Source organism: Simochromis diagramma, unplaced genomic scaffold (genome assembly GCF_900408965.1).
Source record: "Simochromis diagramma unplaced genomic scaffold, fSimDia1.1 OVJJ01000413.1, whole genome shotgun sequence".
Lineage (NCBI taxonomy): Eukaryota > Metazoa > Chordata > Actinopteri > Cichliformes > Cichlidae > Simochromis > Simochromis diagramma.
The window spans coordinates 307,796-331,441 of record NW_024386948.1 but is presented as its reverse complement, the minus strand read 5'-3'; the positions used below and the strand labels follow the sequence as shown (position 1 = coordinate 331,441).

At 38.2% G+C, this 23,646-nt stretch overlaps 1 long non-coding RNA gene across 1 annotated transcript; it reads left to right on the top strand.

Moving 5' to 3' along the window:
- The first annotated feature begins 757 nt into the window (after positions 1-757).
- Positions 758-21,784, top strand: LOC120737613. The gene is made up of 3 exons (XR_005696779.1): positions 758-769; positions 6,517-6,519; positions 21,435-21,784. It is a non-coding gene; the product is annotated as an uncharacterized LOC120737613 (long non-coding RNA).
- The last annotated feature ends 1,862 nt before the right edge of the window (positions 21,785-23,646 follow it).

Genomic DNA, 23,646 nt, shown 5'->3' with positions numbered 1-23,646 from the left:
TACATCTCTTGATTGGTATCCCACCAGAAGAGCTGGAGGAGGTGGCTAGGAAGATAGAGGTCTGGGCAGCTTTGGTTAAACTGCTGTTCCTGTGTTCTGGACCCAGATATAGTGGCAGGTAATGAATGGATGGATGGATGACCTTCTTCAGTGGTCATGATCTATGACTCAAAGAAAGATCTGATGCCAAATGAATTTCTGATCAATTTCTCTTTAAAATGCTTTTTATATGATTACCAATGAGTGATTGTGGAATTACAGCAGGATTTTTTTTGATACACTTTATAGTTTGCCAAAACTTGAAGTGCTTACATTTTAGAAGAAGATACTTGATGTTTCACCATTCATCTAAAGTTGGTGCCGGCATTTTAAATATACCTTTCACTTCTGCTCAGCCTCGAAACATCAAATAGTTTTGTTTTGTCAAAACAGCTTGATCTAACGGGAGCACAAAGTGCCCTGTCACAGCATTGCACTCCCAAGCTGTAGCATTACATTAAAATGCATTCTGAGTGAATATCATTTTTGGACATGGTGGGTTATTCTTAAAAAGACACATATTTTAAAGTTTTCCTAAACTGAACCAAATTGTTTTGCTTTGTTTTACCCCACTGATGAGGTTTAAGCACTAAAAATTAAATACCAAACACAATGATCCAAACAGGAAGCAAACAGCAATGTCCCGGTTTAATATCCCGCCCCAGCAACCTCCTAATGTGGACTTTGTAGCTTTTTAAAAGGGGACCATTGTTTCTTGGCTTCCAATATTGTCTCAGCTGGTGCATCAATAACTGCTGCAGCAGGATACCTTGTGCATGACCGTGAGATGTAAATGCCATTACAGAACAGCAATATTAACACATTAATGTAACTGTAGATCATAATAAGAGCTTGCACAAGGGATCCGGGTTTGTTTGGTTTTTTTTTCTTTACAGAATGGTCTTTTTGTGTTAGTGAGCTCCTCGCCTGAATGCTGTCATGTATGTCTGTGATGAAATATGTGTCCTTGTTTAGAAGATTAAACTGGAGGGAAGATTACACCGAATCAAATCCTGTCACATCGCTGTTTTGCAGTTTGTTACAATAACAACATGCAATAAACCAGTTACGACTGACCTTTTCGGGATTTGACTGAATCCCAGCAATTCCATGAAAAAATTCTCTTTGTAAATGTCCTACAAAGTGCCTGTTGAGTAATGGCCTTATTTATAGAAAGTAGAAGAAGGAGTATAGACCCAGATATCTCACAATAACAACGACAACAAAAAGTAAAAAAAAGAGGACCATGTAAAAATGGAAAGGGAACTGAGCAATGCACTTTAGGGATTTAACAACAAACAGAGGTGGTCTGTAGGTCAGAAATATTACAACGTCATGGCATTCTTTGAGAGCAGTCAAAGCATGGTGTATCATCAATCAGCACAGTGTTATATGAGCTGCCAAAACATGTTACACGCCCCTTAGCGTTGCAAACTGCAGGAAATTCAACATTAGAAAATAACATGCTTGTGTTGCTCCCATAAAGATGCAAAATGAGCAAGATGAGGCATTGCTTGATACCATTTGGAATATGTGCTGCGTGGCACAACTACAGAGTGGCGTGTAATAGATTCTCACAGACCGGAAATTTGCAAATAGTTTTCATATGGCTGATTTATTTCTCTTACTCTCATCATTTGGAAATACTAGTCTTGTAAAAGATTCCATAAAATAATACTTAGCAAAATGTGTCAAAAAGGTATCTAATGAATTTAAATGCATAGGCTTTGGGGCATAGGGTGATATTATTTATCACTGAAAGACTGCTCAGGTTTGACTCTTTCGACTCTTCATTTATATGGAAAACCCACTGGCTAACAATACCATTACTCAAATGATCCATCATCCATGGCCTCGAAGATGCACACCCATTGCTTCACAGCCTAGTGCTGCTTGGGGCTACGCCTGAAACTTAAGACTAAACATGGTGTTTACAACCTTCAGATCAGCCCCTCAATACTTCCCAACATGTCAGGCAATACATCTGGGGCTGTCAACAGTTTTCCCCATGTGTACTGAAGATAAACAATTTTTTTTGATGTGTCAGACATATATAATTTCTACCTGCACTCATAGATTTCTTCTACTGACATTACCTCCTCAAAAAAAAAAAAAGTATCCCCCATCCGTTTTGTACTGCTTAACTAGGTCAGGGGGCAGCAGTGTTTTCTCACCTGTGATCCTCCTTTTAAATCAAACTCTAGTTCAAATCCCTCCTTTGTGCAGTTTGTTTGTGCAGGTGTGAATACAGTAATCAGACTGGGGTATGGAACAAAACCACCTCCTCCAAAAGGTCTTTGTGCAATTCCAAGCAAACTTGAGAATAGTTATTTTCTAGTGTGAACATAATCCAACCTCACCCCAAGCCAACTACCAGGTTTACATTGTAAGTTTGAGCTAAAAACAATGTCCTATAGCCAGGTATGCTTTGTGTTCATAGATGCGTCAAGATGCTATAGATGTGTAAGTGTCTGTGCAGGCTACCAACTATCTGTGAATTCTCCATGTTCTCTGATAGTTCAGAACACAGCAACCTTCTTCCTGTATTCCCTTTTGTTGTTCCTGCCCCAGGTACATCTGGCCAATAAGTATATTGAATATTCCCATGTGGTAAAAAGCTAAAAGTTTACAAACTCATCAACTGATTCAGACTACTGTAAAATAAATGCCTTAAGAAGAGTTGCGTAGACCTCCAACTACTAAGGAGGATATTGAGACCTTCTGGAACCATTCATAAGATATAATGAGACAAGATAGCTACTCAACATCTGCCCAGGAGCTTCTCCCACTCAGACACACCTAAAACACCAACAAGGAGACACACTAGGCAGAACCATCTCGGTGTTCCATTTAAAACAAAAGAATAGCTGCTTTAGTCTTAGCCACTCCTGAATGATTAAACACCTCACATCCATCTCTAAGCTTGACATCCTTTGGAGCAAGGTTGTTAAACATAAGGCCTGGGGGGCAGAATTGTCCCGTCAAAGACCCAAATCTGGCCTAGACAATGGAATGTGAAGGAGTGCATAGATTTTGAACTTTTAACAGTATTTTCACAAGTTGTACGTCTTTTTTTTTTCTTTTTTTTTTTTTTTGTGTCCCGTTTGGATCTTTAGCCATCAGAATTGTTGTCTTAAGGCCAAGAAAGATGCCAAGCGGATTTATTTTACCAAGTGGATCATGATGGCCTTGCCATATTGGTCCATTTGATTGACCTTTATTATAATTATGTATTTATTTTATTTTCGGTTGCTACAAACGGGACAGACATGACTGGGGGATAGGACAGGGAGAAAGAATGAAAGAAAGAGAGGGAGAGAAAAAAAAACAGAGGGGGGAAGAGACGGTGAGAAAGGGGGGAAGAAAGAAAGAAAAAGGGGGGAAGAAAGAAATAAGTTGTACGTCTTTTTATTAAGACTTCCCACCCTTTGCCTTTCATACAACATCACAAGCAGTGTTGGGGAGTAACGGAATACATGTACCGCCGTTACGTATTTAAAATACAAAATATGAGTAACTGTATTCCGTTACAGTTACCGTTTAAAAAGGTGGTATTCAGAATACAGTTACTTTGTTGAAATAAATGGATTACACTGCGATACTTTCCTGTTTCATTTTGTCGCGGGTCAGGACTGTTTGGGTTTTGTTTGACAGCTACGTTCTTTTGTTCCAGGCGGCAGTGTTACGGTTGCCATGGTTACAGGGCGACGCTCACTCTCTCTGCGACTGTGTGTTTCCTGGGTGAGAGAGCGCCTTTTCGTTGTTGTTGTTGTTGTTGTTGTTGTTGTTGTTGTGCTAAGCTAACAGGCAGAATGCTACAAGCATAGCTCTAAAGAATGTAGCATCATGGGCAGTGTAGTCCGTGTTGCAGGGAGAATGGACTGCCATACACGTTATGGGTCTGTGAGCGAGGAGGGAGAAAAAGGGGAGTGGAAAGGTACGAGCTGTCATCGAGCAAAAACGGGAGCTGGAAGCATGTAAATATAATAATAACCACTTCAGCCAAGAAGAGTGCCTGACGAGCCCAGTTGTAAGTAAGCTATTAAGACTCGACTGTACACTGTGTTCGTGTTTTCCTCCGAAAACAATAAGTTCCGTTGGAGCAGCCTTTCAACGCCTCTCTCTGTCTCTCGCAAGAAAAGTTGACCCACACAACAAAGTAAAGCTATTTTTCGGCTACGAGCTGACAGGGACCCCGCCGTATTAGTCAGAGGTCCCTTTACTACAGTTCGGAGTCGCGGACCTTCAGTAATAGTAATAAATCACACAGCAATAGTACATTCACGTTGTTGTAAAAAGCATGATAATATATTAAGTAATCCAAAGTATTCAGAATACGTTACTGTCATTGAGTAACGTAACAGAATACGTTACAGAATACATTTTGGGGCATGTATTCTGTATTCTGTAATGGAATACATTTTAAAAGTAACCTTCCCAACACTGATCACAAGTTATTAACTAACACACAAACAGTGAAATGGCAGGAAAGTATCAATGGGTTCACAGTAAATGGACAAAAACTTTATCTTTTATATTACAGGATAGAGTTTTCCTCTAATTTTACTTATTTATCATGCAGTTTATCATCACTGGCCTGGCCCACGTAATATCAAAGTGGGCTGTATGTGGCCCGCAATGCAAAATGAGTTTCCCTACTTTGAACATGTTTGATCTGTGATCTTATTCGTTCGGTCTCTACCTGCATTTTCAGCCACAGGTGAGGTTATAGCGCTTGAACTCTCATCTGTCTCTCGGTACAGACTGGTACACATCAGCCACTGCGTTTTTCTGTCCTCTTAGGGCGACGGGTCCATGATGTTTTTACTGGGACCAACATAGTAGAACCCCCTCCATCCATTTACCCCTGTTTCATCTTAATTTAGTATCAAATGTACCTCACTTCTTTGGCTTCATCTCTTAGATTAAACAAAGCATTTGGATAATATACAGTATACATATGTGCTCACCAAGGCACGCACTTTTGTGCTTTACATGATGAGTCCCGTCTCCTTTCCAGCTGTATCACTCATTTTTTTTCTTCTTCAGTGTGCCACCGTTGCAATTTCCACCTCTGCCTTGGAGGTCATGGCCCATCCTCTCTTGACGAATCGCATCACAGAATTATAAAAGACTGAATCGCAACCTTCCCTCCTGCCAGACTGTCCACCGGTGGGAGGAATATTAGTGAAAGGACCTCAAACAAAATGCTGGTTGCCCTCGGCAGCTGGGTAAACAGGTAATATCCTCCATTTAAACAGACCATAATGGTAAAACCTCTCTGTGCAACCGTTCCTCCTCCCCACTCCTCCTGCATTCTTTAAACACATTTCTTTGGCGATTGCTTGATGCAAATGCAGTGCTCCATGCTTGTTTCACTTTGGCTTCCATTACACTGTGCAAAGATTGGTAGGCTTGTCGGAATGGGAAATCGCCCTTTAATCATTTATGATGGCCATGTCTAAGTTGGGTATGCCCTGAAGTGCTCCGTCGCTACTTCTTCTCCTTCCTCTCGTATACTGTGTTTCTGTCTCTGCCTGCATCACTTACTCCTTCTCTCCTCTGTCTCATCTTTTTCAGTTTGCTTAACTCCTCAGGGAGCGGAACGATTCCTGTGTATCCCTCTTGAACGACCTCCAACTTCCTCTTTAGATGCAGAGAAAAGAATCCCGAGGCATGTTAAAGTTAAAGTAATGGTCTAAAGAAAGGTGGCTTGTAAATGCTTTTTTTGCTTGCTTGTAAAAGCTTTAGATAATGTAAACTTCTTCTTTTTTTTTTTTGAATTGGTACATATTAGGAGGCAGGGCAAATTTACTTTGTTTCTGTAAACCTCACGACCAGGCCTCTGGATGCTAAAGCTTGTTCAGTAAAAGCCTCTCCCCTTCCCTCTCAAGCTGAAATCAAAGCAGGAGCAGAACAGGTGGGCAAGCTGGGACCGCGTGTGGAGCTTTTTAGATAGCACATGCCACCTTTCTCTACGCTGCCTTTGACAAAAGGCTGCAGAAGAAAACATGCCCTACCTTTTAGCGTCTTCTTCTTGCTCTCTCAACACACACACACAGTCACAAACACACACTTGCGCTCTCAGACACAACCAAAACAACAGGCCCATCGCTGACATTGTTTTGCATGCCATTCGAGATTGTTTTCCTCCTGCCAAGTCGGACTGCCGTTTGACAATTTTCCATTTCTTCATTGTTTTGCCTCTTCAGTATTGACTTTGTTTTGTTTTCTTGTCAACATCGGAGCCCTGGCTTCTGTAACAGGATGGCATTTCTATTACTGCATTTTATCTTCAGTCGTCAGGAGTCGGAGTGCTGCAGCCAGGGTGCCATAATTGAGATCCTCATATGGCTGGGCAGCCAAGATTCTCCGCCAGTGGATGTGAATTTGATTGCCAGGTTTTAAGTGCCCCGTCTTAAGTGTTTCTTAGGTTTTAGAATTAAATATGCATGTTGTCAACAAAAGGTGGAAGAGTAGGTTAGGTAAAGTGGCCCAAAAGTTTTAGAAATGCAAATTTGGAGAAACTACAAGTTTGCTATGTACGCGCTTTGTAGGCTGTCGGCATCTGCCAACTGGGATAGGCTCCCTTCCCCCCTATGACCCTGAATTGGATAAGTGGAAGAAAATGGATTGATTAACCTTGCTCTTGTGTTAGCTTTCTGTTACCAGCTCTTACGTTATGTTTTCCTTTCTTTTTCTCAGGGATGCCACTCACAAGTTTGCTTTTTCCACATCTTCCCGTCTTCTTAAATCCATGCATAAATGGTTTTTGAATCACATCACATTGTGTCATATTTACCTGACTTGCTGGGATACTCATCTATGTTCACCTCTGACCTCCCAGCCCATTGTTCCTTCAGTGGGCTGGCTTCAGTCATTATGCAAATGTACTGTTTATAAGATTGGGGAAACCTGCAGTCAGCTGAGACTGAAGAAGTCACTTGGATGAGTGACGAAACGTTTCTACCACAAAACGCTACGTCCAGATTAACAAAATCAACTTTTGGAGATGCCTGAAAAATAGTTCTGCTTGTTGATGTGTCCCAGAAACTATGGTCTTGTCACTGGATCTGTACACTTCAGCAAGAAGGCATCCAGGTATTCCTCATCAAAGTCAATCCAAATGTTGCTATGGACTTTTGTTCCTTAAAGGTCTGTCATATCAAAGGTGGTTTTCTTTCTTTCTTTGGTGATGTCACAAACCTGGTATTCACAGAGGTCATTTTGATGACATTTGCAGCAGTTGCCCAATCATGTAAGCCAGGAGGTACTACACTCCAAAAGATGTTACCGCTTTTGGATTTATGTTTCAGCAAAAGCGGGAGCAGCATCGGTACCCGTAACCTCTTCATCAAACTTATCAGATGCATTTTTGTCCTCTGGTTGATAATCTGTATTGTCCTCCTCCTCAGAAAGATGGTCATCAATATTGCTATGCTGTTTTGTGACCAGCAAAGCAGTAGGGATAAAGGGAGGTGTTTGTTCAGGGAAGGAGAAAAACAGGTAAAGCCCCTAACTTTTCTCCGACAGTGTTAGTGAGCTCATACTGTGTTTATGATTTCATTTTCAGCAATAATTATTATTTTATAGTCTTTTATTATAACTGGGTTGAAACCGACCCAAGCAACACAAGGGTCATAATTTTCACAGAGAATTTTATAATTCAGTTAAATTTTTGTTTTGTTTTGTTTAAATATAGATTCTTGAAAAAGTCAAAAAGCCTTGATGCAATAAACACATTTAAAAGGCACTTTTATACATTTGTAACCAAAAAATGGGTCAGTGCCAACTCTAACACAAGAGGAAGGCTAATTCACTTCAATGTTATTGTGGCAAATCACAACAACAGTTGCCTCAAGTCATTTTTATAGTATTGTAAAAGCCCTTTAATAATAGAGAGAAAACCCAACAATGAAACAACCCCCTTTGAGAAGAACTTTGTAACAGTGGGAAGGAAACAGAAAGAAACCACCGGCAGAATCAGGCTCACAAAGGGGCCGTGCCCGACTGGGGGTTAAAGGAAGAAAGACAAAAGACACAACATGAAAGAGTAGGTAAGTAAGTAAGTAAGTAAAATTTATTTATATAGCACTTTTCACAGATAAAAAAAAAAAAAATAAATCACAAAATGCTTTACAACACAGGAAATGGAAATATAAAACAATATAACAGTAAATAAAACAGGAAATAAAACAATGTAAAACAATAAAACTATAAAAACAGCATAAGAGGAAATTAATCAAATGCTTTTCTAAATAAAAATGTCTTCAGCTGTTTTTTAAAAGAATCAATGGAGTCCGTGCAGCGAATAGACAGTGGAAGAGAATTCCACAACCGTGGTGCCACAGTCTGAAAGGCCCGATCACCACGAGTTTTAAAACTAGTGCGCGGTACCACCAGCAGTCTCTGATCTAATGACCTTAAAGCCCGAGAAGATGAATGTGGTTTCAGCAGGTCAGATAAATATTGAGGAGCTTGACCATGTAGGGCCCTAAAGGTTAGAACTAAAATTTTAAAATGAAACCTAAAATTTACAGGCAACCAGTGAAGGGAGGCCAAAACTGGAGTGATATGAGATCTTCTCTTGGTACCGTGCTGCAGAGACGTGCTGCAGCGTTCTGCACAGTCTGAAGACGATTTAAGGCAGATTTGTTAAAACAAGTAAACAGTCCATTACAGTAGTCTAAACGAGAGGAAATAAAAGCATGAATAATCATCTCAAGTTCAAGCTTTGATACCATTAGTCTGAGTTTAGAAATATTCCGTAAATGATAAAAACCGTTTTGGACCAGCTCCTTAGAATGCTGCTCGAGCGACATCGAGCTGTCAAATATGACACCGAGGTTTCTAAGGCTCGATTTTACATAAGGGTCTAAGAAGCTGATATGCTGCCTGATTTCTGGGACTATTGGCAGTATGTGATCATTTATATTAGCATTTATATCTAACAATTTATAGCTAAATTGCTATTACCTAAATAGCTAATTGCTAAGAACAATTAGCTCTTAGCAATTAACTCTTAGCAACTAGCTATTTAAAGCTAAATCAACTTGATAATGTACCCACATTTGTTACACGAGCCGTTTAGGTTTCTATATCATGCCACAAATTTGCATCACACTGCACTCGAAGCATTTTCCAACTGTAAACCGATTCTTAATAATTTAGTACTAACTGACAGCTAGTGGAGGTTTTTGCTGAGCAAATAGTCTGCAGTTCAGTTTGAAAAGGTCCCCTGGACCAGGGTCTGACAAGTTTTTAAAAAAAAAAAAAGAGCAAGAAAGAAGAAATGGGAGGGAACATGAGAATAAACGAGATAAATAAGACATAGTGATGGAAAACGGGAAGAATAAGCAACCGAGAAGATGAGATAGTACTGAAAAAAGCAAGTGTCCTGTTTAGGTGGATGGCTGAGGTCAATAAAGTGCAGCCTGGTGGAAGAGAAAGAGCCTTACTGCAGTTTTTATGAGCGGGCCTTTCTCCCTGTTCATATGGGGTGGCCTCTCATAACAGAAGGAAAACAACTAATCAATAATTGAGGAGAGCGGAAAAACCCGTGTGCACAGGAACTCCCTAAGGGGATCCCTTTGCTGTGGAATATGTGTTTTGACTTGAGTGTCTAAGTCCAGGTATATCTTTTCCTTTTTTTTTTTTTTTTTTTTTGCTTGTGTATCAAAAGGGCTCATTATTTTAAACTCTTATACATAATACAGCAGAAACACATATCTTGTTATTCCAGAGCATGCTTTGCAGAGCTTATACACAGGGTCAGTGCTTTAAGAGTTACAAAAGACATATCTCTGAAGTTAAAATGTTTCTTTTATGTGGGCTATAACATTTTCAAAGGTCAGCGTGTGCAAATAAATCCAAATAAATTGTCACAGATGTGAATTAATTAGATAACCAAGATAATAATAAAAAAATAAAACATCACAACAGTATTTTGATAGGACAGAGTCAAGGATTAGTATTCCTTCTTATTCCTCCTTCAGTTTCCTCCTACAGTCCAAAGACATGCCCGTTAGGTTAACTAATGATTCTGAGTTGACAGTAGGTACATCAAGTGCGTACAATACACGCCACTGGTGCGTGTTGGTCCAAACCCCACTATCAAACCAGGATCTCTATTTCAATATGAAGTCTCTGGTTGGTGGTTTTCAAGGTTAGGTCAGTTCATCATCTACGACTGACCATAAATGCATCCAACCTGTTTTGTGTAATTCCACTTTATATGTTTCAGTTGACTTGAATGGTGGCACAGCCAGACAAGTCTTGTGGATCTTTAAATATATATATATATATATATATATATATATATACACATACATACATACATACATACATACATACATACATACACACACACACACACACACACACACACACACACACACACACACACACAAGCTTCTACATAGTAATGTAACCACATACCATGCAATATCTATTTATCCATGATCTGGGACAGAAAGTTCAAGAATATTCTAAATGGACATGAAAACTTTCTTTCTGAAGCCTGTATGTGTCTACATAAGGCATATTTGGCAGAATAGAGGAGTGGTCATTTTAGATTATAAAAGTGTTTCAATTAAGTTAGACCATTGGGTATGTCAGTGTCCAGTCTATTTATCCTGTTTGTGTATCAATCAAAACCTGTCATACAATGTTTTTAGAGAAAGGGTTCTTGGCATTGATTAATGATGTTTTGTGTGTGTGTGCTTGTTTGTTTTTAAATATTCTAATCCATTTAATATACTGACCATAACTTATCAAGATGTAAGTATATACCAATATTTGATTTGAGTCTGATCATGATGATGTGAGCTTTTGAAGAACCATGACCCTTTCAGTTAAGAACTGAGGTATATAAAATATGTTAATTCAAAGTTCCTTATCTTTGACTAAATTTTCTTACTCTCCTACAAACAGAAAATATTTTTGTGAGCAGGCATCATTTTCAAAGTGCTGTTGCTAACCAGACATGAACCATCCAAGATTAAGAAATTACACTTTGTGATGGATGTTCTTGCCAAGTTGTCTTGGAGTCAGACAAGCTGGGTTTTCTTTTTTAGAACGCAGATGGACTGAATAACCCACTTAAGGTTGCCTCATCTTTTAGGATACAAGTGCTTACAGCTGCTTTCTGCACTTTGGACTATACCAGTGTTTATATCAAAAACCTGTTTGGTTGGACTGGAACATAATTTGCGGTAGGTACAGTTTTACCCAAATACAGCAACAGTCCTGATTGGCAAATTGAAAAGTTCACAAGCCACTGTTGTAATGTCTCTATACAGTTAACTAAAAAAATAAATAAATAAATAAATATTTGCAGTCATAAATATGAAGCAATGATTTTTAGTGAAATGCCATTGAAATACATAAAGATTAAAGGTTTATTTATTCAAATTATTAATCATTAGAAAACATGCTTGACATATACCGAATGTATACCAGTCAAGTAAATTTCATTTGACTGGATTTTATGAAATGCAATGTTTTACACTGTACTAATGTAACATAAAGACATGGAAAATTTAAAGATGAAGACCAAATTAATGTCACTGTTCACCAAGACATGAAAATCAGATGAAGTTAAACAGATATTCAAACTGTCAGTTTGTGAGGGGCAGTCAATCAGTAGACTTACAGTAAAACCAGGGAGAAGGAAGCTGAAACTGCTCATTTGTGAGGGGTTAAACCACACTGAAAAAAAAAAAATCCTAAAAAAACAGTAATATATTACGGCAGCTGGGGTGCCAAAATAATACCATAAATTAACAGAAAATAACTCTCTCATAAAAATACAGTTATTTTCAGTAATGACAATACAGTTTGTTGCTCTAATTTTACATGGGATTTTGCCTTTTTCAAGTGCTTTTAAACATTAAATTAGGAACATTTTAACGTGATTAAACAATGAAATTACCTATAAACAATGTCAATGAATGCGGCAATATGAATAATAATACTTAAATGTACAGAAATATACAGTAAACAGTTGCTTTAAATAATAATAATAATAATGGATTGCATTCATATAGCGCTTTTCGAGACCCTCAAAGTGCTTTACAATTCCACTATTCATTCACACACTGGTGGAGGCAAGCTACAGTTGTAGCCACAGCTGCCCTGGGACAGACTGACAGAGGCGAGGCTGCCATATCGCACCATCGGCCCCTCTGGCAATCACCAGTGGGTGAAGTGTCTTGCCGAACTGCCAACTCTTGAGCCACGATCGCCCTAAACAACAATAATAATAATTATTTGATGTAAAAAAAAGTTTATAAGAATCATTTTATATATTTTTCCATAGTATTACATTTGAATTCAACAGTTCAATCTTTCAAATAATAGACAAATATTTGTGAAATTATGATACATTTGTGAATGTATTTTAACAATCTGAATATGCATATGTACAGACAAATACATGTAAAAAACAAGAAAATTATGTTTTATTACATTTACAGTGATTTTATGTTAATTTACATTTGAAATGTAACATCACAGTCTATTTATGTAAATGTAATGATATTCTAGAAAAACTGTACAAAACTGTAAACTACACAGTAAAATACTTTTATATTACAATTTTTTTTTTTTTACAGTGCAAGGAATAGTATAACATAACTAAGAGTCATGTAGGACTCTAACTCATGCATAGCTACTCTATTAAACAAAAAAAAGGTCCTAAGACCCGAACTCTTTCATGGTCCTCGTAAGTGGATATCAGGCCCTCGTAGAGCAAAAGTTAGTATTTTGGTTTGGACAACCCAAAATGTGATGTCCACATATGTGGATGCCAGGTCCTAGGAGGTTAAATTTGCCTTTCCCTTATAGGATCCTAATACACTCATGAATGCTTGTTCAGAATGCCTCAAGTTTATGTATTTTTGAGGGCAGCCCATTATTATGCAGTCAACCTAGTGTATTATCCTAGTGCCTTCTGTGGTGTTCTTGAGTCAGTTCACTTTATGAAAGTTTCACATCAATATACAACTTTTTTCCCATGTCATGTTAGGATTAAGGTCAAGGTTAGGGCAACAGGTTTAAAATGTAATATAATACTTATAATACACAAGATCCACACCAGAAATGGCTAGGACTATTTATACACAATCCCATGTTATCACAGTAGTGAGGGCTGCTTGTGGGAGCCGGTGAGTATTTGCTTGTGTAAGACACAAAATGTGCATATGGATTTAGGTGTCTGAGTTGTGAATGCTGCAGACAGGCAGCTTCAGGTCAGCTGAGCTTTGTGTGGGGATTAGTTGCCTGTTGGCAAAGTCAGAGCTACAGAATCACTTTCCCCTCAGGCTCTTTGTCAGTCCGCCACACACTGAAAGACAGACACAGTGACAACCAGACGGTGGGCCCATTTTTGTTCAGGGCTATTTCCTCTCCTCCTTTCTCTCAACTCAATTCTCCCTCTGCTCCTGCTGCTGCATGAAAAGCTCTTAATTCCATTTTTTTTTTAAAGCATATGCTCGCAGGGTTTATGATTCAAACTCCTATTACAGGTTGCAAAATCCATTGCCGTTAAACAACGTAGGCCTATTGCAAACTTTGTTAAAGTCATCATCTTATTTATTAACAGCCAGTCAAGGCTGACTCATTGTTGGTGACTGTGCGGTGCCGCAACACAACCAATGCCTCTAGTTAAAGTATATTAAAAGATATACGCTCAATGCATATAATTAACTCTCATGCTGCTGACTGGCACAACCTTTAGTTTAAACAAATGCCTCAGTGGGAAGGTCATAGTGTAATGCATGACAAGGCTGCATGAAGCGGCAACCTGCATGGAAGGCTTGCGTGCACAACCTCCACCACGAATGTGTTCGCATGTGGAACCCAACCAGGATATTGTCAATTAACCGCTGAAAACAATCCTTCACTGCCTTAGGGGGTTTAGCAGATAACTAGGAGGGCAGTGCCAGTTAGAGGAAAATTGGCCGCTCCACCAGGCTGCATGATGATGCTCAGGTGCAGCACAGAAATGCTCATTAATTCCTCATACCTGGAGGTGGTGAGCATATATGATGAAGCCAGCATTTGAGGGTTTTGCATCACAACTCCTCATATTAAAACAGTAGGACTGTAAAACATAATGAGATTTTTTTAACATAATGATGAAACTGCATGAAGGTTAGGAAAAAAAGGAGAAGGGATTTAAGCACTGTATGCATGCAGATTGAAGTCGGTACTGATTTCACTCGGCAGACAGAATTGCACGGACATGCAGATATATAGAAAAGTTAAAAAAAAAAAAAAAAAATTATATATATATATATATATATATATATATATATATATATATATATATATTTTTTTTTTTATTTTTTTTTTTTATTTTTATTTTTTTAATTTTTTAATTTTTTTTTATTTTTTTTTTTTTTTCAGTGTTTAAATTTGAATCTTCACATACAGGATATTATAACTTACAATATGAGAGAAATATGTCTTGCATCAAGATACAATTTCAAAATAATAATGCATACAGCTCTGGTTGGAGTTGTGAATCAAAAGGTAGGTTGGGGACCCTAAGATCAGTTTTATTGCTGCAGCTTGAGGAGAAGAATTACTTCAAGATATGTCTCAATTTATATTGTGCGGTCCAGCAGATTTTTTATTATGTATATGTATGTATAAATATGTATAAAGCTCATTTAAAAGGTCTCATCACCTTGATGTAACACTCACCATCACTTTATATTCAAACTAAATATTTTAGCCTGCACTAAACATTGCTTCACAATGTGAAGGAAAGCACAGCTTCAACAACACCTCATGTATCCAATATCTAATTATTGAAAAGAGAATTAGGACTTTACAAATTAGCTTAAAATTTTTGGGTTCATCAAAAGTGACTGAGCAGTCCTTTTCTTTGAAAATAATGTTCCTCTCCTGTCCTCTTTGTTCACTCTGACTGGAAACAATAGCAGCTACACTTTTACCTAGTATATAGCTTGTGTAGCAAATTGCATATAAACTTTTTTGGAGTTAAACTGGAGCTTTGGAATGCGGCAATATGAATAATAATACTTAAATGTACAGAAATATGGAGCTTTACAAAGAGCTCAGCAAATATCTCCAAACACACTTAAAAAGAAAGCAAAATACTCATTACTACTTCATGCTCGCTCCTTTTCATCCCCACTTTTTAGATGCTAACAGGACCATAACATTAACACAGGGACGAGAGGGGAAAAAAAGAATTCTTAAGGATGTAAGCATCTCATTATTTGATTATGTATTTCCAGCCCATCAACTGAAAACAACTCTAGGCTGCAGCACAAGAAAAACAAACTCACCCAACAGTATTATATACTAATCTTACTATCAGATTTTGTTGCTCAATAACTGAATGAAATCTAATCATTCTAGCTCACATACACTCCTTTACCATAAGACCATCCACTGTTTTTAAATACACATTTTGAAATCTAAAAATTAGCCTCTACCAATCAGGCCTGTATCTTATAGTGGCCAGACAGAAGCCACTCCTTAGTACATGACAGCCCGCCTGGAGTTTGTCAAAAGGCACCTGATGAACTCTCAGACCATGAGAAACAAAATTCTCTGATCTGATGAAACAAAGACTGAACTCTTTGGCGTGAATGCCAAGTGGCATGGAGGAAACCAGGCACCTCTCATCACCTGGCCAATACCATCACAAAAGTGAAGCATGGTGATGACAGCATCATGCTGTCGGGATCCTTTTTGGCAGCAGGAACTGTGAGACTAATCAGGGTTGAAGGAAAGATTTTCAAGCAAACAGTTTTCATTTTATCAATATGAGGTAGAATTTTATGGTGAAAAATGAATTTAATCCATTTTTGGTGCTGTTTGTGCAAATTTGTATAAGGAGACACCCCAAATCTGCACCTACAGCCAGCTTAGAATGAGTTTAAAATAACATGCCATGAGAGGAAACTGGGGCACAGATTTCAATCCTGATTAATTTCACTGATTTAAAAAAAAACCCGTCCAGATATATACGTTTAACTGCTTGGATAGTGTGTGTACCTCTTTGCCCTGTCATTTTAACAGCCAGTATTTAGTGTGCAGTAGGTGACACTTTCATGCGTGCAAGCTGTAATCTGGGCATTCGTGCATGTATTAAGACCGTTTTGTTACCGCAAGTCGACTTACCCCTCTTATTACCGTGAAAATAGTCTGAATAATAACCCCCGGTTATTTCTTTTTTTTTCTTTTCATTTTAATCCACAAATGAACTAGTAGAGCGCTAGTGACAAAGTAGAGAGTAGAGTGTGCAATGGCCATAATTGATCTGGGGAAACGAAGACTACATGGTCAGCATCTTAACCTCTAAGTCACTAGGGTGTCCTCTGACTGCATAATAAACTGGGAACTATGAATATGGCAAAAAAAGGAGAAATTGGCAGGAAAGGAAAGTCAAGTTCCATTATCAGAAGTGCAGGATACAGTGTTGTAGGCCACTATAATTTTTTAGCTTCTGTGTCTGTATTTGTTTGTTGTCAATCCCATATTTATGGAACACAAATGGCAATACTAAAGCTGTTTGTGCTTCATTGCCAACAACTAGAATTATACGATTCCATCCTTTTTTAAAAAAACGAATTCCAAAACTCCACAGTTCAGTTTTCCTTTCAATCCAGACTGACACCATTTAATGTTTCACAATAATTTTGACATTCCTGGTGACTTGGAGAGAACTAAAACTAAAGTTTAACATTTTGGTGTGGGGCTATGGGCAACACTGGAGGTAGGGAGTCGTCTAAAGTCCCCCTAAAGACTCAAGAAGACTATATCCCTGTGCTGGCTTAAATAAAGGTCACCATAGCTGTCTGGCACAAGAGAAGCGGGAGAAGCACCTGAACAGCCTGAAAAGGGGGGAGCAACCATCTCTCTGAAGGAAGCAAAAGGTCAAATTTGTGCTGTTAAGGACTCCGCAGGGTCAGCGTGGTGGCATCTGTTCTTATGGGACCCTGATGCATCCCAGCTCCCTGTTTGCCCAGGGACTGCACTGAAGTTGGGTTTGCTTGGAGGAGTATTGATTTGCAGAGTACAACCAAGTAAAGTAGAAGTGTTTGTTTGTATGTGGGCGTAGGTTTGTGTGCACAGAATTTCAGCATCAACTGCTCACTGTCATATGTTTGCTTGCTCCCCTCCCTTCCTCTTAGATATTTTTCCTCTCTCATCATTCTGTCTTTTTTCCTCCCTCCTTCCATCTACCTCTCCCGCTGTTTCAGTAATCTATGTGATGCCGTGGTGAGAGGATAGATGAGGATGAATTAATCATGTTTCCAAAATGACTCGTCTACACGAAAACACAGAGTCAGTAAAGGGCAGACGCATCGCAGAGTTGTGGTGACCCCTACAAAACGCCGGCACCGAGCATAATCCATTACAAATGAGCGTGTTAGGGAGGTGTTTGGGTTTAATTTAATTGCTCCACTTTTTTTTTTGTCAGAAACACTCAGTTGCATTCAAGCTGATTGATAGGTACATTTTATTCATTGCGTTTATTTACTGAGTTCATGTAGTTAAATGTTACATCTGTGGAAATGTTCCACAAATTACCCAGGAAGCAGGCAATACTTCTTGGAAAAGATAAAAACAGTTCTCTACTGCTTTTTTTTCCTCTGCTTGTAAGCATGGCCTCGTATCCACAGAGAGTTACTAACCTCTGAAAGGGTCGTCTGCAGAAGGGCCTAATTGCTGGTCGGCCATTTTGCTTGGGGGACAAAACAGTGGCATGAAATATTAACATACAAGCATGGTACTTGTGACAGTTGGAGAGATTTATAATTAAGCAGGCGAGGATTGAAGATATAGACACAGACTCCGATTTCACTCCCTTCGGACAAACAAATACAAGTATGAAGATTAATACACAGCTGGCCGAGCTGACAAAGCCAAACTGTCATTGACGCCTTCATGCATCCCAGGCTGCACCACAAGCAGCAAGGCCCCCTCCTGCCTGGAGACACACAGTGAAGGTCAAGGGTCATAAATTCACAAAATGTTGTCTTCACAGACAGTTAAATTTGGCCTCCTGTCCTTCATGGCCATTGAGCTGTGTCAGGCATGGAGCGCTGTGGGAGAGCCCTCTTTACCTTTCTGGTTTAGAGAAACGAGCCGTGCAGTGCAAGCAGTTTATTCAAGAAGATTACTGTCATGTGTAAATGATGTACAGTTTTCATTAACAAATGTAATTATTTTTTTGACTGGAAGCATCTTTATAAGGTATAGTGTAGATGGTGCATGACAAGTTACAACCCAGACCTGGCTCCTGAAAAACTCTATTTGACCCTTTTGCACCTACCAGGTCAATGCATGAACATAAAAATGTCATGAAACAGTCATATTCGGAACTTGTGTTTGTGTTTTTTTTAAGACTTAAAGACTTTGTATTTAATTTTTAAAGACAATCACATGATCAGAAAAGTTTAATGCAAATTCCAAGTCACTTGATATAAGGTGACCTTGCCGGCATGTTCTCTGAGTTTCAGCCAATGAGTGCTTGGATAGACTTCAGTCGCCCTGGAGAACCTAGCTGCATAAGTGGTTAAGGCAACTGTACGATTATCCTGTCTGTCAGACCCTGTTTCAGGATCAAAGTAACGTGAACTGAGGCAGATTTTTAGATTGATCCCTATAGGCCTCACTCCAACCACTTGCATGTGTGCAATTACAATTTCAACTTCAACTTCTTTGTCTACCTGATTAGAGTTAGTTCATAGGGTTGTGTGCTAGAGATTTGGCCCTCTGGACTATCAACAAATTTTACTGGAATGTCATATAGTCACCCAGGCCTGATCACTCCCAGATCTGCTGAATCAAGAAATCACCTAAATAGAACCTGTCTGACAATGTGGATCATGTCACAATCTAAATAAAACTGAGAAACAAAGTCACTTGGAAACAGCGGTGAACATATCCAGGAGTAGGTAGCCAACCAAAATGACTCTAATAGCACAGTGACAACTCATTCAGGAGGTCAGAAAAGAACCCAGAACAACATCTGAAGAACTGCAGGCCTAGAAACCCTGGTTTAGCTCAGTGGTCTAGCCCATATGCCATATGACTGATGGAGGCAGACCCGCAGCCTCTCCTCTCTCTCCCTCTGCTAAGATGTCAGTCTTCACTGTATCTATCAAATAAAGCCAGAAAAACAATTTTAAAAAAGAACTGTAGGGCTCACTTGCCTCGGAATTGTTCATAAAATGAAAAAAACATTTGATGGACTGACAAGACAAAAGTTGAATTTTTGAATATTTGAGTTGCACCCAACACCACCGTTACTCACCATTTATACTACTTATACTACCACTACTACTTTTTTCCAAACTGAAATTCAAGTAGAGATCCATCTTGCTTGATAGATACATATTGGCGAGATCTTAAGTAGTGGTTGCATAGAAGGTAGTCTCCAAAGCTTTAGGTGACATTTTTGTTTCCCCAGATTTTAACTTTAAAAGTACACTTATGAGGACCAAAACAATGAAATTATAATTGAAAACTTTTTTTAGGACAGAGAACTGCACAAAATTTTAGATGAAGAGCAGTAATAATACAGTGTATTTTCCATTTGATGAGATCTCAATACTTTTGGAGGCCTGATAAAAGGTCAGGTCATCATGTTCCACAAGGCAGACACCATGTGTGCCAGTTCCTCTCTTTTGCGTTAAAAGCTGCTGTCAAGATCCACTCTAAAGAGGTGCAGTGTCAATTTTGTGACTTAAAAGGTGTAAACACACATGCTTTTGTTGCTGGCCTTATTTACAGGGGATTTTCATCTCTCTTCCTTCTCTTATGGGAAAAAATAGTTATATTAATAAAACACATGTGATTTATTAGGGATTGTGGCACAATAATTTCAAATTGTACTTAGATTATCACATTAAAAATGTGTCTGTGATAGCTGTCAGTAGGAGCGCTTATTTGAACAAGTGGCTGAAAACTGAGCACTGACCTATCACTCTTCCCTGAGTCCCTACCAGTGTTAGGTGTAACATGTTACATTGTGATGATTTACATTGTACACATTTGCATTTAGATTTTTCAGTAATGTCATAAGTTACTGTACTAAATTCAGTAATTATATTACAACTCCAGTTACATTGTTACTTGTGTTACAAACGTTCTTTAGTTATATTCATGCAGAGCAGACAGAAAGAAAAACAAGCATCAAGTAAACATGTTTGTGCACTGAAGGAGGAAACGTGTGGATCGGTCTACAGCGGCGATATCAACATTACTTTTATTTGTATTGCACAAAAATACAAGAGCACAATGATAAAGTGGAAACTGCATCCAGGAGAGGAACAATTGTTATGCTGCTAACAGAATTTTGAGTTTTTGGTTAGCTTTTTAGCAATGCTGTCAGTGCAGGTACTTGCAAAGACCCAGAGAGATTTCATACACTGTAAAAAAAAGGAAAAAAAAGAAAAAAAGAAAAGAAAAAGAAATTGTAATATATATTGTATTTGTATGTGTAGTTTACAGTTTTGTACAGTTTTTCTAGAATATCATTACATTTACATAAATAGACTGATTTTACATTTCAAATGTAAATTAACATAAAATCACTGTAAATGTAATAAAACACAATTTTCTTGTTTTTTTAAAATATATTTGTCTATACATATGCATATTTAGATTGTTAAAATACATTCACAAATGTATCATAATTTCACAAATATTTTTTCCGTTATTTGAAAGCTTGAACTGTTGAATTCAAATATAATGCTATGGAAAAATATATAAAACGATTCTCATAAACTTGTTTTACATCAAATAATGTTATTTAGGGCGATCGTGGCTCAAGAGTTGGCAGTTCATCTTGTAATCAGAAGGTTGTTGGTTCAAGCCCCGGCTCAGACAGTCTCAGTTGATATGTCCTTGAGCAAGACACTTCACCTACTGCCTACTGGTGTTGGCGCGATATGGCATCCTTGCTTCTGTCAGTCTGCCCCAGGGCAGCTGTGGCTACAACTGTTATGAAATGGTTGTGTGCAGGCAGGAAAAGGATCCAAAATGCAGACTCCGGAGACAGACATGAACACAAAAAGATAACAAACCTGAGACTCCAAAAAAATAAACTCAGGCACACAGACAAAACACACAGCATAGTAAACAGTGGATCATGACACAGACACAGAGAAACACAGGGCTTAAATACACAGAGGGAGCAATCAGGGAATGGGTAACAGGAAGGAAACACAGCTGGGGCAAATCAGGCATAACGAGACAAGGGGAAGCGAAACCAGAAACATTAACATCAGACAAGGACCTTCAAAATAAAACAGGAAACATGACACAGACTGAACTAAAGACACAGACTAACACGCATGCACTGCAACAGAGGGAACGGAGATGTGGGACCAGGGCAGACACAGGCTGTGTCCCAATTCAGGGTCTGCACGCTTGAAGTACACATTTCAAGTGCGATTACGTCACCACCACGCGACAACGGCTGTCCCAATTCGAAGTGTACTTCAAATGCATACTCCAAATGCGCCGTCGATTTCCCCAGATATCAAGCGTGGTCTGGTGCACGCTTCGTGGTCCCATATATCCCACAATTCATAGCGCGGCGGTGGGTGTGGATAATTTTGCTGCAAGATGCGGCAGAAGGGAGCAGCCGAAGACGGTTTTTTTTTTGTTTTCCAAACTTTATTGAACTTATAAAGCGAACAGTCAGTCATTCCAGTTCAGTTTGTACAGTAGACATACAAGGCAAATAAGAGTAACAATATACAGTACAATGAAATAAGAAGGATAAATAAATAAAGGATAAAAAAGGAAAAAAAAGGGGGGGAATGTGACAGACTTCATAACAACTTTGTACTTGAAAGTTGTGACAGCTCATTCGTTAAACATTTCTGAATGAATTTCAATCAATGATAAACCTTTTTTATTGGAAGTTAATTTAAGAGTTTAAGTAATATTCAATTTCAATCAAAAACAAATTAAATGATGGGGTTGAGTTTTGAAATTTACATTTATGTATATGGAATTTCCCTAATAAGATGGAGCGGCCGAAGAGTGAACTGTCAAAAGTACTGAATATGACTTCACTTATTTATGTGCGAATGTTTAATAATTAAAGTCAGTCATATATCCACAAGCACAACAAGCTGAAAGTCAGTGATATATGTATATGTGTTTATATATATATATATATATATATATATATATATATATATCATAATAATCTGACAATCCTATAATATTGGCCATATTATATTTACATTACCACAGTGAGATGACTTTAGTCTCATGAACAACATTAACTAATTATTATTTACTAACTAATCTTAAATGACTGTTCAGCACAGAAATGAAGCCCAACAATCATGTTTTACAGTCCCGTGGTCTCAGCCTCAGATATTCAACTAATCAAAGTGATGTCATGACAAAAATGAATGACCAACAAAACATTTTTCTCCTTCATTTCTGGCAAACAATGCTGTATGTAACGTGTCTCGCGGTTAGTATCATGGTATAATGCAATCCATTATTATTATCATTTAAACCAGCTGTTAACTGTATATTTCTGCACATTTAAGTATTATTATTCATATTGCTGCATTCATTGACCTTGTTTATAGGTAATTTCATTGTTTAATCACGTTAAAATGTTCCTAATTTAACGTTTAAAAGCACTTGAAAAAGGCAAAATCCCATGTAAAATTAGGGCAACAAACTGTATTGTCATTACTGAAATAAACCGTATTTTTATGAGAAAGTTATTTTCTGTTATTTTACGGTATTATTTTGGCGCCCCAGCTGCATTTTTTTTTTACAGTGTAGCTCAGTGTATGCAGACCACAGTACAGTATCCAGAGCCTGATCTTCAACAGGTAACAAAGGCAGTGATGAGCAGTCAGGCTGTTGTTACTAAAGTAGAATCACTGTGGCAATCACTTTGAAGTCTCTTTAGGCTGGTTTTCATCTTTGCTTTGTGTTGTCAGCTGTGTGTTCACATGTAAAAACTAGAAGAAAGATCTTTTGTGTGTCTCATTAGGGTAGGGATTTGTGTTGGTGTGTTGAACAGTATCAGGTTTATACTGTTAACTGGACATAATGTAACAGTGTGCTTCATTTTAGAGAGTAACGAGAAAGTAATGTAACAAGTAGTGTAATAAATGACCTTTTTTTGTGAGTAACTAACGTACTGAACTACTTTTAAGAAAAGTAAAGAATGATGTGTAATGCATTGCTTTTTTGTGTGTAACTACTCCAGCACTGGTCCTTATTTAGACCCATGCCCCACATATTTGTGATTCTCAGTAGTAATAGTAAATTAAGAGAATTGAAAATGTTGAGCTTCAGAGAGAGAGGAGGAGGAGGAAAATCCAGACACAAGAAGCAAACCAGGATTTAAAGGCAATCGAGTTACTTTTTGCAGTGAGAAGAACAGTTTGCAGAATTTCAGGGGTTTTGTCACATTTCTACACAGAAAAACACAATTAAAATCTCTCTATTTGTCTTTCTCAGCACTGCACACAACCAAAGTTACATTTTAATTTTATTATTTATTTATCTATTAAAAATACTCAATGCTATGTTATATTGTCACAAGAGCTATAGGTGGGACTGTGTCAT